Genomic DNA, 14,635 nt, shown 5'->3' with positions numbered 1-14,635 from the left:
TTGTGAGTTAAGATTTACAAAATCTGAAGTCCAAACCTCCTATTTTATAGGTGAAGAAACTGAGACGGTGATCCGGGATAAGGAACTTCACCTTTCCACGCCTCGGTCTCTGCTGTGACGTGAGGGGTTGAATCAGGTGGCTACGAGGGCCAACAGTTTATGATTTCTGAATTAGAGAACAAGAGTTGTTAAAATAGAATTTTAATATAGGTGCCATCTGAGGTAATCAAGTGATTACCTCTAATGTGGTAATCACTTTAAGATTCAAGTGAACCCGTGCTTCCTCTAATGTGTCAGGGAATTTGGAGGGGCAGTGACTTATATTCCCCCTGGATCTGAGCTCCTGCTGGCACTGAGTTTCAGTTTGTGAATCATCTCACTTCAAGCATATGCTGATTCTTTTCTTATCACATGACCCCTGACCAGACTCTTCCTGATCCCTTCATTCTCTGAAATTCCACTGGCCCTAAAATATATGAGTGGCTGAAGGTTCAAGACAATGGAAGTGGTTCATGCCCTAGGACTACAGCAACCTAAGATATTCGAAACCCTTGCTTTTAACCTTATGCGGGATTTCTCAGCGACTCACTTTCTCTAATTGTCCCTCACTATGCTGTCCTGCTGTCTCCCCTCCCAGGACAGTTCTGCTGTCCTCCCTCTGGTCTCCAGCCCCCTCCTCATTGGCTTCTTGCCTCCCTTCCCAAACACCTGTACCCATCTCTTCATTTCACTTACTTCAAGTCCAGATCCCACCCTGGGGCTTCACTTCCCTCAAGCCTTCAAGGTTCCTTAAAAGGAACTTTGCTGCTTGTATTTAGAATTAGAAAATTCACTCTTTTTACTTAACTGGGGACTTGGGCTCTGAGCTTCCTAGAACCCAAAGCAAAGAGGGGAAATATCCATTACAAGGTTCACTGTGCTTATGAATTCAAAATAGACCAGCAGTTGTTCAACATAAGCACAACTTTTTCTGGCTCTGAAAACTCTCCTGCAGTTCATGATAATGGGGGGGATAGTGTAGCTATCACTACCCCTTACCTGCCTCTACTGTGGTATACCTAGCTCAATTAGTGACTTTTTTTCAAGTTTAAGTCCTCTAGAAGAGCATTATTAATTCCCTACACTGAAAGCCTTTACTGAGTGCCAGGAATAGTGGTTCAAAATGCTGGATAGAGAAGAACACAAGACAGAGATGGTCCCTGGCCTCCTAAGCTTACAGTCGAGGTGGGCAGGGGTAAGCAGGAGGTCAGCTTTGATGCATAACGTGGTGTAAATGGGAAAACACAGGAGAGCCTTGACTAGTCTTGAAGGGTTGGCAAAGGCTTCCTGGAGGAAGTGATGCTTAAGATGAGGCTTAAAGGGGAAGTAAGATTTATCTGAGCAAAAAGAGGGGAAATGAGTTCCAGGCAGAGAGAAGAGCCTGGGCAAGATGCCTTGAGGTGAGAGGGAGGATACATAGGATGAAGGACTGTAGCAGATGCCATCGTGAGGCACCCAGATCCCCTTCTCCAGGACAGCACATCCAGCCCTCGCTGCTGCTGCTGTGGTGTTAGCTGCTAAGGGCCCAGCTGCCCCCTTCCCAGGGGAGTTGCTCTTAGCTGACAGGAGGCACCTCATCTGGGAAGTTACAGGCCACTGCCCCCTTCCGCACCCCAGGTCAGCCCACAGCCAATGAATGACTAATACAGGGATTACAAAGGCTGGTCCTCCTGCCTGGGGGTCGGGGGTGGGGAGGGGTGGGGATTGTGGCTGTGTGCTTGAGCTAAGACAGAGGCAAAGGGAAATGGTTGGGACTGAAATCTCCAGATGCATTTGGTCCACATTTGAGCCCCATCCCATTAGCAAGTTAGGGCTCTCCTGACTTCAGTTATTGCTGTTTTCAATAAAAATCCTCATGAGTTCTATCCATTTAGATTTCTGATGACTAGGGTCACAGTTCATAAAACTCGACCCTGACTTCATCCAACTTTCTGAACTTGTAATTAAGAACACCAAAAACTCAGCAAATCATGACATTTGGGTAAAATCCCTCTGAGCCTCAGTCTCTTTGAAAAGTGGGAATAATAATCCACGCTCTCTCTGCTTGATCGGGGTATAGCTGGAATAAAACATACCTCAAGAATATCTCATGTCCTTTGACCTTCCAGGATATGAGGACAGGAATGCCTAGATGACAACCACCAATATCCCCAATTCTGACAATGCACCCTCCTCCCACCAAGTGAGAAGAGTCTGCTTTCTGGTATGAGTCTGATCAGTGTGAATCAGTGAAGAGACCAGCCATGGATGCAGTGACAAGTGAAGTTTCTGAACATACAAAACCAGACACTAAATCAAGACACTGACACTCTCAGAGACTAACCTGGAATAGTCTCCTGTTTTCCTCTCTCCCTTCATCCCCTAGAGATCAGGGCAAATGACCTACCATAGTAGAACAGGATGGGAGCTGGATCTTGAAGGGTGAGTGGAAAGAACTCCAACAAGACCCACTTCAAAGCAAAGAAGCAGAATATCTCCCCACCAATACAATATACTTTTTAGTTTCTTGCTCCCAGGCAATAAGCATAAACCATGAATTAAAGTTAATTAGTGTCCTTCTAGAAAATGCGACTGTAATTATAGACATTTAAGTGCATGTAATGCATTGGAGGAGAATCAATTGTTTCACAGTTCACAGAGGGTCCTGCTGGCTGGAGGGTAAACTCAGCGCCTCCAGTAACTTGATAATCATTAGAAGTGCATGGGGCTTCAGGAAATCTGGATCTCGGGAGACCATGCGTTCCCCATAGTGGAGAATGGAACATTCAACCTTCAACGTAGTGGAAAACCCCAGTAATTCATAGTGAGCTGGATGTCAAAGTCCCCTGGGGTAAACCTGTTCTTTCCTTGCCTTTGGTCTCACAGGCACCTTCTAAGTGCCAGGCACTAGGTAGGAGGGCTACAGGCAGTAAATCAGACATACACTGTTCCTGCCTTCTCAGAGCTTATGGTCTATTTGGCAAGGATGGACAATAAATCAAGCAAAACAAGTCAGTGTGGAAAGTGTCATATAGGGAATGTGCGTGGCTATGATTTCCTGGAGAAAGTGACTTTTAATCTGAGACCTAGAGGGTGAAGAGAGTAAACAAAGCGTGTTACAGGCAGAGGGCTGAGGGGAAGGGAAACTATAATCCAGGCAAAACACAGCAAAACCTGGAGACAAGAGAGAGCACGGCTCATGGAAGGATAAGAGGAGTTCTGTGTGGCTGGTGTGGAAGGTGTGAGAAGGAAGTGGCCAGAGGTGGACTAAGGAGGGAAACAGAGGCTGAGTCAGAGAGGCTGATGGCATTTGTACTGAAATCTCAGCACAATGACAGATCCTGGATGGTGTTACCTAAGCGAATAACAAAACCTGGCTTTGAGAAATGTAGAGACTTCTACTGTCCTCTAGTATTTCCAGGGAAGGAAATGTAGCTTCCTTGGGTTGTTTAGTCTACTGTGTAACTAAAAGGAAGCGTTTAGCTTTACCCAGGACTTTTGCTCTTGGCCACCTTGGGTCAATACACACTCCTGCCTTAAAGGCCTGGGATTAATTCCAGCCCTTAGTGTGGCATCCAGGGCTTTTCTCTACCTCTGCCCCCCACACCTCTACCCACTCCCACCCCGCAAGTCTCATCCCTCAGCCCTGCATGCCTGACACTCAAGAGGTGCTCAATAAATATTTTCAAATGAAAGGAGGATGGATTGCCTCTGGGCTTCTATCTCAGCCGCTCACAAACGTGCCTCCAGGCCTCCGAGCTTTGCGTGTGTTGAGCCCCCTCTCTCTTCACACCAGCCCTCGGACCCACAGAAGCTGTCACTGTTCTTTTGCCAAGTGGGCTCAGAAATCTCTCCTCTAAGAAGCCTTTTCCTCTGGCAGAGCTGATAGATCCTCCTCTGGGTTCTCCGGGCTCTTTCTACACACAGTTGATTCTTGTTGTTCGCAGTAGGTAGATTGTATAAAGTCTTCTCGAACACTGGATTAGTGATCACCCAACCATGGCTCCCAGGGGAAATACGGGGTTAGTTTTCTGTGAGCCTCTGGTCACAACATCTTCATCAACCGATCAATGCACAACTTTGTTTTACGTGTTGCTATTTAAAGATAACTTATTTAATCCATATTGTTGATTCATTAACACTGAACTCACAGCCAACAGCGCTACAACTCATGCTTGAATGAAGCTTGTGTAACATACGTATTTTCCACTTAAGGCATATCATAGCCTTCTTGTGCTTAAAGAACAGTAGTACTTCAATGCCACGTTTGGGGACCATTTTAAACAGCAAAATTGATCTCAGAGAGGCAGCAGTGAGTGGTGGTGTGAAGCGAGATCTTAATTCCCTGCCCAGGAACTGAACCTGGGTAGCCTGGATGAAAACCAGGAATCCTAGCCACTACACCCCCTGGCTCTTGCCCCCAATGAAAAATGCCTTTCTCACGCAGGCAGAACTGTAAAAACAGGTACAAAGTTTATTATTAGAGCCACAGCACACAACGAGTGGGAGAGCACACAGAGAAACAGTTTGTTTACTGAAGACAGAAGCAAGGCAGAGATGCACACCTGGAGAGCAAGGATGTGGGCGTCCCCCCTAATGAGGAGGAGCGCAGTAAAGAGGGGGTTAAGTCATTTATATAGGGCAGTTCTTCCGGGTCTTTGTTTACTTTTGGCCAATTATCTGGTTTCTTTTTCCACACCTGCCCTGCCCTAGGACCCTCCTCAACATGCGTGAGCAACTTTTCTCCAAGATGGATTACAGCCCAGAGGCCTTTGCATCACATGGCCTTAGCATCACATATTATGGGGTGGTGCCCCCTCCTTTTTGATCCCCAAGCTGCAATGTTTCCCTTGCCCCAAGGGTGGGAAATGTATGACCTCTTGATCTTTTAACAGGGTTTAGTCCCACTCTGTCCCTGCCATAAAAATGTCCAATGTCTGGTTATTTACCCTATTTCTGTCGCTGGTATTATATCGAGGTGCAGATCTTGAAATATAGACAGGAGTCCGGTCATAAATATGTAGCCCTGAAGCCCGTTTCTCTCTTGCTTCAGGAAATGTAAACAGGAGGCTGGTAATGAATGTCCGGCCTGGAGCCCATCTTCTTCTCACCCCAGGAAGTGTGAACAGGAGGTCAGCTGTAAATGTCTAGCCTGGAGCCCATCTATCTCCTGCCTCAAAATCACCAACAAAAAGCACAAAAATGTGAAAAATGTAACACTTAATAGATCATGAAAAGCACACTGCATACAGTAGGATTGTTGAAGCAAGAAGGTAGAGAGAGTTTGTCTTGTTCAACCCCAGCTAAGAATGTGTGTGTTGACAACTCACATTTTTCACTACTCTGTGCATGTCTAGGAGTGATCATAAAAGCACTGCAAGTCCTGATTTTAGGGTCACAAATAAATTTTAGGGAATAGGCGAATCCACAAATGTGGAATCTGTGAATATTGAGAATTTACTGTATCTTTATTATTCTGAATTGAAGTTAGTAACTGATATTCACTTCTTTTCTTCCAAAAGTGTGTAGTGACTACACCGTGAGTTTTTTGAGGAGTTAGCACACAATAGGAAATAATGACAACAACTAACATGGAGAATTTAATATGAGGTGTGCATTTTCTCATTCAGTTCTCAAAGAATTCCCTGAATTATGTACTATTATTATTCTCACTTTACACATGGGGAAACTAAGGCTTAGTGGTGATAGTAACATTTGCCTATGGTAACATAGTAAGTAGTAAAGGCTGGATTTGCGCACAGGCTATCTGACTTGGGAGCCCATGTGCTTAATTGCTGGGCTATCCTGCCTGTGAATTTAAGTCCTCGTGGAGAACTGCCTGAAAAGGAAACACGAAACCTTCAGCATAATCTTCTGGTCAGCCCCTGAGAGTGGCAGTCAACCCATCAGGAGAGGAAGGAGTGGCTTTTAGGAGGAAGCAGAGACGATGGCAGGAGCACTCATGGGTGGTCCCCCAGATGATTGAATTCACTCATTGATTTTGATGTGGAATCCGACCTCTGTACGCTGACACCGAATTAAATCTCAGAGACAGAGTTTTGGGTGAAGTAGAAAAGAATAGCTTTATTGTTTTGCCAGGCAAAGGAGGCCACAGGGGGCTAATGCCCTCAAAACTGTGTGTCCCAACCTGGAGGGGGTGGCGAGGAGTTTTACAGTAATGGTTCAAAGAGGAGGGCGTGATCAGCTCGTGGACATTCTTCTGATTGGTTGGTGGTGAGGTAAGTGGGAGTCGGCATCGTCAGCCTTCTGGTTCCAACTGGTCTGGAGTCTACCTGCTTGTGGGCAGCATGTTGTTAATTCCTCCCACCTGGTGGGGGAATATCTGCAAAATAGCTCAAAGATATTGTTATGTATATTCCTTGAGGGGGAACCAGGACCCTGCCCCAAGGCTGCACTATTGTTTCTTGACTGTTCCTCCCATGTCTCCGTGTCCCCTCCCTTCCCTAATTAACAACTGTTTGAACCTGCCTGTTGGAACTCAGGGAAGGTCATGGAGGCTGAATGAAGCCTATTTCCTGTAATCAAGAAATGGGGGACACAGAAAGGCTTCTGTGCCCAGGAGCCCTACAGGGTCCTGCTCCGTTTCAGTTTGAGGAGACAAGTGGCCAAGGCTGTTGTCTGGAAAGAACGGTTTCTGCTTATGGGTGAAAAGTCTGTACTTACCTGTGACAGTGAATTGTCCAGATTGGACCTATTTGCCTGAAGGCAGTGGCATAGGCAGTGCACGGGCCTTCCTGGCGACAAGGCAGCACTAGCATGATAAAGCTGGTACCCAGACAGCAAAGTTTGGGGCCCAGAGGGAGCATGACTTTGGAGTATGAGGGTCTTTCAGGTAGCAGCCTGGTACCTGGTTATGTCAGAAGTGGTAAGATGGTGCTTCCACTACGCAAGGTCTAGAAGGCCATGTTTAGCCTGAGAGAAGCCTCTGTAGGGCAGACACCTCAGCGATCATCTCCCATGCTCTCTAGGATCAGAGTGGGGTACTCAGACCAGGCCAGAGCCCTAGCTGTTGGGTCATTGGCCATGATCTGGCTGACAGTATGACCAGGCTGCTGGGCCTTGAGGAAATGGCTCAGGGAATAAATGAGTATAAAAAGAAATATCATGTTGGGTACAGGGCCATCCATAACTCCTTCCCTCTCGGAGGGAACTAACGCCCAAAGCCCTGTTTGTGGCCTGGATGTTCTGATTCTGGTATAACTGCGCTCTGCTCTCAACACACATTTGTACCACTCACACGCTGAGCTGCTCACGGTCTTCCTGTGAGTCCTTCCAATGGTCACGGGAGCCAGGGAGCCAGCTTAGACTGTCTGTGGCTGGAAGAAGACTCTGGAATGTCTCCAGTGAGAGCAATTTACATACCTCAGAGCAAGTTGTCAGCTGTTTCCAGGAACAGAAAGGCCAAGATCTCTAGAGAAGGGACGAAGGGACGGCCACTGCCTGTGCAGATTCTCCTTCTGCCCAAGGGAGCCCTGGCCTTTGTCTCAATCCCCCCCACAAGATGCATAAAGCGCCAACTCTGCCCAGCCTTTCCTTCATGGCCCCCTGCCACCTGCCATCGTTCTGATGACTTCATCTTGGCGAAAAACCAACCTCCTCCCCACCCCCAGCATTTCTCAAGGAACTGACCCTCTCAAGGACCATCACTTCTCTCTCTCCCTCCTTCAAGGGGGGCATGTGAGGATAGGGTCAGGGTGGGTACTGCCCCCAGCAGGGGATGTTTCTACCTTTAATGAATTTTCCCTTGATCATAATTTATATTAGCTAGGTCTAATCTAATTTCTCCAGGGTCTTAGGCTATGGACCTGTGATCATTTGTACAACGAAAGTGGATCTGGTCCAAATGAAGAAGTGGGTGAAATCTATCTCCATTAACCTGGACCATGCAGTTCTCTTCCTTCTCCAGACACTTCCCGCTCCCGATATGTTGTTCCCTGTGCCTTCATTTTTCTCCCACGCAGGTTCCTTTGACTGTTTTGGGTGCTGGACCCTCGGGGCTTTCACGATTAGGAAACAGTGTATGAATACATAACCCAAATACATAACCCAAATAAAATGAGTGACCAACCTCCACCAATATTACCTTAACATGAAAAAAACCAATCTGACTCCAAAAGCATTGAAAAGTATCACAGGCGTGTTCAGAGGTGTCCTGAAGCAGCTGTGTGTGATATTGTACCACATAGAGAAAGACTGCCAAAAAATTCTCCTTTTGAATCTTTTTCTTTAGTCCCATTCCTCACAAGAGGAGATTTTCTCTCCTCTCCCCAAAACTTTTCTGCCCCAAGCACCTGGCTGTCACTTATGCCTCATGGTCCAGCCACCCCACTGTGGGGATACCTTTTCCTGCCTCCTGGATATTCTTCCCTCTGTAGCCCCGTAATCTGCTGCATCTTCTGGGCTTCTTCAGTTTTGCATTTTCATCCTTTTTCCCACTTGTCACAATAAAAGCCTGGGAATAGAGCAACAGAAAGAGATGTTTTGAGGTAGTAAGGAAGGCAATAAGAGGAATGGTCACAGCCATGGCGTTATCTGGCTAAGATGCTTCTTCTCTAATGCATGTGTTGGGGGGAGGTATGCAAAGTGTTTTGGCCCACTCAAAATCTTTGGCTCCTTTGAGCTGTGCTAGTATTTCAGATCAGTGAACAGAACAGGGACTTCATTTTAGGAAAATCTTCTACCATTCTTAAAACCATCCAGCGAGCATGCAGCTTCTAAGGTTTCAAGCTATCTTGCAAATGGATCAGTTCAGAATCTGGCTCCTGACTTCTGTTCTAGTATTACCTCTATCTACTTGCCCACATGTTTCCTTCACTCTAACCTTGCTTGATTACTAGCAACTGTCTTAATGCATCATGCCATCTTATGTCAGAATGCCCTCAATCCCTCCTTCTCTATCCTATGCTCTCTACGGTAATTGTCAGTCACTTCTCTGATTTCCCACTAGATTGTTAACTCCCAGTTCCTAAGGAAACTGACAGATAATGGGTTCTTAAAGATATTTCTTGTATGGATGAATGAAAGAATTAATGAATAAAGAGTTATAAAAAGACTATAGTATATTTCTTTTTTTAATATTTTAATTTTATTGGAGTACATTTGATTTATAGGGTGTTAGTTTCAGGTGTACAGCAAAGTGATTCAGTTATACATATATTCATTCTTTTTTCGATTGTTTTCTCATATAAGTTATCAAAGAATACTGAGTAGAGTTCCCTGTGCTATACATAACAGTGTATTTCTAAGCTTTGGTCAAAATTTTTTAAAAAATCATTATAGTGAAAATTATGACTGCAAGTAAACCAGTACAATGAATGACTTTTTCAAGTCTAAGGATTAATGTCATTCTTTAATTTTGGAAAATTGTCAGTTTATAATCTTATAGTATTTTCTCTCCCCCATTTTAACTATTCTCACCAGTTGGGGCACCAATTATACATATGTTGCACCTTCTCAGTCTATCCTCTATAATTTCATTTTCATTTTTCTATGTATTTATCTTGTTTCATTGCATTCAGGGTGATTTATTGTCTTTTCAGGATAGGCTGCGCTATGCTGCACACCAAATAGACTCAGAAGGCAGAACAAAAGTTTATTTCTTGCATATGTCACAATCTGAAGCAGGCTGGTGGTCTCTTTTGACAGGTATCCTCCAAGATATGACTTTCTTCTTGTGATGCTGTCATCAACATGTGGTCTTATGATCTCCAAGGGAGGAGATGGTCATCCAGGTTGTTTTGTGGCCAGGCCAAAAGTGACACACTTTACTTTCATTCACATTCCAACCACATGGCCCTGATCTCACTGCAAGGGCATCCAGGAAATACGGTTTTCCTATGTGCTCAGGAAGAGGAAATGGAATGGGTGAGCATGTAGCCAGTCTCTGCCACATTCATTTAGTTCTCTTTCCAATATACTGATTCTCTTTTACCTTATCTAGTCTATTATTATCACACTACTATTTTTTGACTCAATTTTTAAATTTTCAATAGTTTTTGGTTCATTTTTATATATAACTTTTCCAATTTAATAACCTGTTGTCATTTTAAGTATGCTATTTCTTCACTTATTTCTTTGAGGATTCTAAACAAACTTGTTTTAAATACCTGGGCTAGTCACTCCTTTTTTTTTTTTTTAATTTCCTTAGGTGTGATTTGTCCTATTTGTTGGATCTGCCAACCAGCTCTTATTACGATTGATGTCATTATGTGCTTTGTAATTTTTGTATGAAAGCTGATTGTGCATGGGAATTTTTTCCCACGCTTGCTCTTCCCTATTGAATGATTTCATTGTAGCCTCAGCCTGATCCTCTGAGATGCACAGCTCTGACCTGAGTTTTTGTATAAAGATTTAAGCATTTTGACCCATTATGTATAGTATATCAGCTTGATCCAATATTTGATCCATTATATATAGCACCATTTTTGGATGCCATACATAGGCCCCATTCCTGTCACTCCAAACAGAAAGGTTCTAAAAATTTAGTTGTACTATCTTAGTCCCATTTCACTGGTAGATACCTTTGGCTTGGCCCCAGGATTCAGGCAGGAGCTGGATTCTGACTCCCTTCCACTCCCAGGATGCTCTTGGCACCTTTCTCACTGAACGACTGAAGCCCTGGCCTCCACACCTTCTAGCTGGCCCAGTTTTGCTTGTACTGCATGGCTTCAGCTCCTGCCTACTTTTTAATAAAGGCTTTCTCTATCTTCTCAAACAGAATTAAATGTGCCCTCTTCTGTGTTACCCAGCACACATTATATTATGATTATTTATGTATAGCCCTGTCACCTTAACTAGACCGTAGGCACATTGAAGGTAGAAATTATGCCCTATTTGTCTTGCTGCCCCAGTGTCTAGCACAACAGCTGTAGATTAGTGAAACTGAATTTGAGGGGTTTTAGGGCCTCTTAAGAAACCCAATGTTTTACTGTAACCCAGAAATGAGTCTCCATTGATATAACACGATGTTTGTGGAAGACAATTTACAGACATAACCAAAAGGCATGCATCTGGACTCTGAAAATGATGTTCTGATCTGCCTGTTGGTGTGCTAACTTGGGCAAGGCTTTTTATTTGCTCTCATTTTGCTCCTTTGAAGATATAATTGCTTCTTGGTTCCATATTTCTATTGCTCATTACACTGTTCCATACCATTTCATTCTGAAAAATAAAACAAAATAGGATATTTAAAATTAATGATGTGGAGCACAGCTTTTTTTTTCTCTCTCTCTCTCTCTACCTCTAGGCAGAATTAGCAAATGGCTTCAACACCAGCCATTCTCTTTATTGGAAGCATCTGGGTTTCATTAGAGTAAGAAAAATCACTGATTACAAGGGGAGAGGCCCCAGACCTATGTTTCAAAGGATCACCGGGATGTTTATCTATTCCTATCACCTCCTTCCCTTGTCCAGCAGGCTTGGGGTGGCTACTTCTGTTTCCAAGCAACTTGAAGAGGCATCCTCATTGGTTTTGGAATTTGGAGGTTCCTAGTATAAGGCTTTCCACATCGGCTTCATTTTCAAAGATTCAGAAAATGAACAGTTTCTTGGATGACACAAGATCCTACGTGGCAAAGCTCTGTATCTTTTGTGACTGGCCCTGTCCATGAAGAAACTAAAATATCAGTGGGGGTCTACTGTTCATGTTTTCTAACTTATGAAGGTAGTTGAAGGTTTGTCCTTTCCCCCCAAGCACCATAACTAGTTTAAAATGGAATTTGCAAAGACACACAATGGAGCCACCATATTAGGGGATGGAACATTCAGTGAGGGGTGTTACAAGCGTACTACTACTAACAATAATAATAGTATTTAGCTTTGATCATGAGTTTATATACCAGGCCCTTTACTTATCCTATTTCATTTGGACATGTGTGTGTTGGAAGAATGTTATTAAAGATCTTTCTGTTTTCTTAAGCTTGGTTCTCTCTTCCCTCCCACCTGACCGATGTAGGAAAATCTGACTTTCTACTCTGGCGATCACCTTGCCCTTGGAAAACTTTAGCAGGATTAGGGGAAACAGTGGAATAGGATCCCTTTATAGACTTGTGTGTTGCGGTTCATATTAATTATAAATCTGCAGTTGCTGAAAATGCAACTCAAATTGGCTTAAACATGAAAGGGAAGGTACTGGTTCACATGCTGAAAGGGCTGGAAACACCAGGCTTCAGTCAAGGCTTTACCCAGCAACTCAGGTTAACACTGAGGACCCAGTTGCTTTTTTTTCCTCCTCTTTGCCTTCCTCAACTTGTACTTCCCTAAATGGCCACAAGATGGCTGTAAGTAGCTTTGAGCACTAAGGACTTGTTCAAATCCAAAAGAAAAAGAAGGATCTTAGGGACGTTTCAAAGGAAGAGTGAAGCCATTTTCCCCCGGAATCCTTCAGAAAATGTGTCTTTGTTTTGATTGACCCTAATTAGGTCAGATGTTCATCCCTGAACCAGTCACGGTGGTGGGGGAGGGGTGGAACCTACGGATTGCTTTAAGTCAGTAAGGGTCCATCCCTTGAATCAGTGTGTGGTCAGCTTCCCCTCAAGCACATGAGGTGCGTGAGGGAGGGACGGACATTCAAATGGAAATCAAGGCACTGAGTCAGAGGGACCGGATGGCAGGTGCTCCCAAACAGCATATTTCTTCAGGAGAGAAGTGTCTTCACGTTCCCTTCTCTGGGCTCGGAGGGTAAAGAACTGGGGGCTCAGTCAGAACAGGAATGAGGCCCCAGGAAAGGAAGCCCGGAGTAGGCCAGCCTCTAGTCTAGCCCCGGGGTTGGAGAGACAAAAAGGCTCACCTGTGTCCTCCCAGCTCACCTGGTTAAGACCCTCCCTAGTAACAGTGTGCATCGGCCAGGATTCCTCGTCCATGGGGCGTCATGTGGATTAGCCCAGTAGGCAGCTGGTAGGCAGGGGGTGTGGAGATTCAGGATGTCGGCCACCTTCTCGCATTTATCACCACTAACCGTGAAAGAAGCATCAGCAGATCAATACGAATATTCACCAGTTTTATGATAATAACCCAATCAGTGAACTTCCCTGTTCCTTCATTTCTTCATCTGTAAAATGAGGATAATGGGATCCTGGTAACCGCCTTGTGTATTTTATGTTGAGGATTTCAAGAGGGAACGTTTCTGCTCTTTGTCCCATGTTTTAGTCTTGGCCCATAACGGTGGGAACTTCCACCCCACACCCACCTCCGCTGGCTTCTCTTTCTTCCTCCGTGCTAGCCCTTCCCAAAGGAAGGCGGAGTCACACGTTTGATTGGTCAGCCATCTATCACTCATAAGTTACACTGGAGGGCGGGGTTATGTATGAAGGTGGTGAAGGTCCGCTCGCATACTTGGTGCAGCCCCTTGCTGTGGGTGAGTGGACCAGTCAGGACCTGTCCTGGCACACCCAGACATCCTTCCCCATCACTTCTTGTAGTGAAATTGGTAAGCAGAGCCCTTGGGGGAATCCAGTCAGCTCTCTAGCCTCAGGTGCCCTGAGGGTGCAGCTCTTGCATTTGGATATGAGTTTGGAGAGAGGAGACCCCACTTTGACGTGAGCTCATGGCCCCCCATTCAGCACTTACCAGACCTTTGCATTAGAATATTAGATTCTTGTCCTGCCAACTGTAAAAACTAGTGCTCTTTCCCAGTTGGCTATTGACCTTTGTGCATGGGTTCCTTTGGCAGGAACCCAGGTGAAGACTTGAGGATAATGGGGAAGGGAAGAGAGAAGATAGAAGTAGGTATCAAGGCCTAGCCTATTCCTCTAATGCCCTATTAGGGGAGTCGTACCAATGACATGAAATTCTATATTTGAAAGTATCTGAGAAGTTAAACCAAGCACAAATGTAAGGTAGCACTAGGCCCCAGTTGATAATGTCAGGAATGATGCTCTCTCCTGGGAATTGGCCTTATACAGATGTCAGTTCTGTAAGAAACATTTCTACTCCAAGCACCAGAACCTTGATTGTTAGCTGGGAGATTTTTCTCCTCCAGATGTGCTTGAATAAAAATGTATAATAGTACTCCCCTCTTATCTGCAGGGGATATGTTCCAAGACCCCCAGTGGCTGCCTGAAACTGTGGATAGTACCAAATCCTAGATATACTATGTTTTTCTTCTACATACATACTTATGATAAAGTTTATGTATAAATTAGGCACAGAGAGAATACTGGAATTACCAGCATCACTACTCTTATACTTTGGGGCCATTATTAAGTAAAATAAGGGTACCTAAACACAAGCACTGCAATACCATGACAGTGGATCTGACAACTAGACAGCTACTAAGTGACTAATGGGTGGAATACGCTGGACAAAGGGAGGATTCACCTCCTGGGTGGGACAGAGCTGGACAGTGAGAGATATTATCATGCAACTCAAAACAGCGCTCAATTTAAAACTTATGGATTGTTTATTTCTGGAACTGTCCATGTAATATTTTCGGACCACGGTTGAACACGGGTAATTGAAACCACGGAAATAGAAAGGGGGCATATACCGTTGTGGCATAAGATATAGGCACTGCTCAGAAGTTGACTGATGTCCCCAACTTGGATGAACAATGCATAGTAGATCTTTTCTTCTTCCTTCTCTATGAGAAAACACATCT

Source organism: Eschrichtius robustus, chromosome 11, assembly GCF_028021215.1.
Source record: "Eschrichtius robustus isolate mEscRob2 chromosome 11, mEscRob2.pri, whole genome shotgun sequence".
In the NCBI taxonomy this organism is placed as follows: Eukaryota; Metazoa; Chordata; class Mammalia; order Artiodactyla; family Eschrichtiidae; genus Eschrichtius; species Eschrichtius robustus.
Note: the sequence above shows the minus strand (reverse complement) of the source record.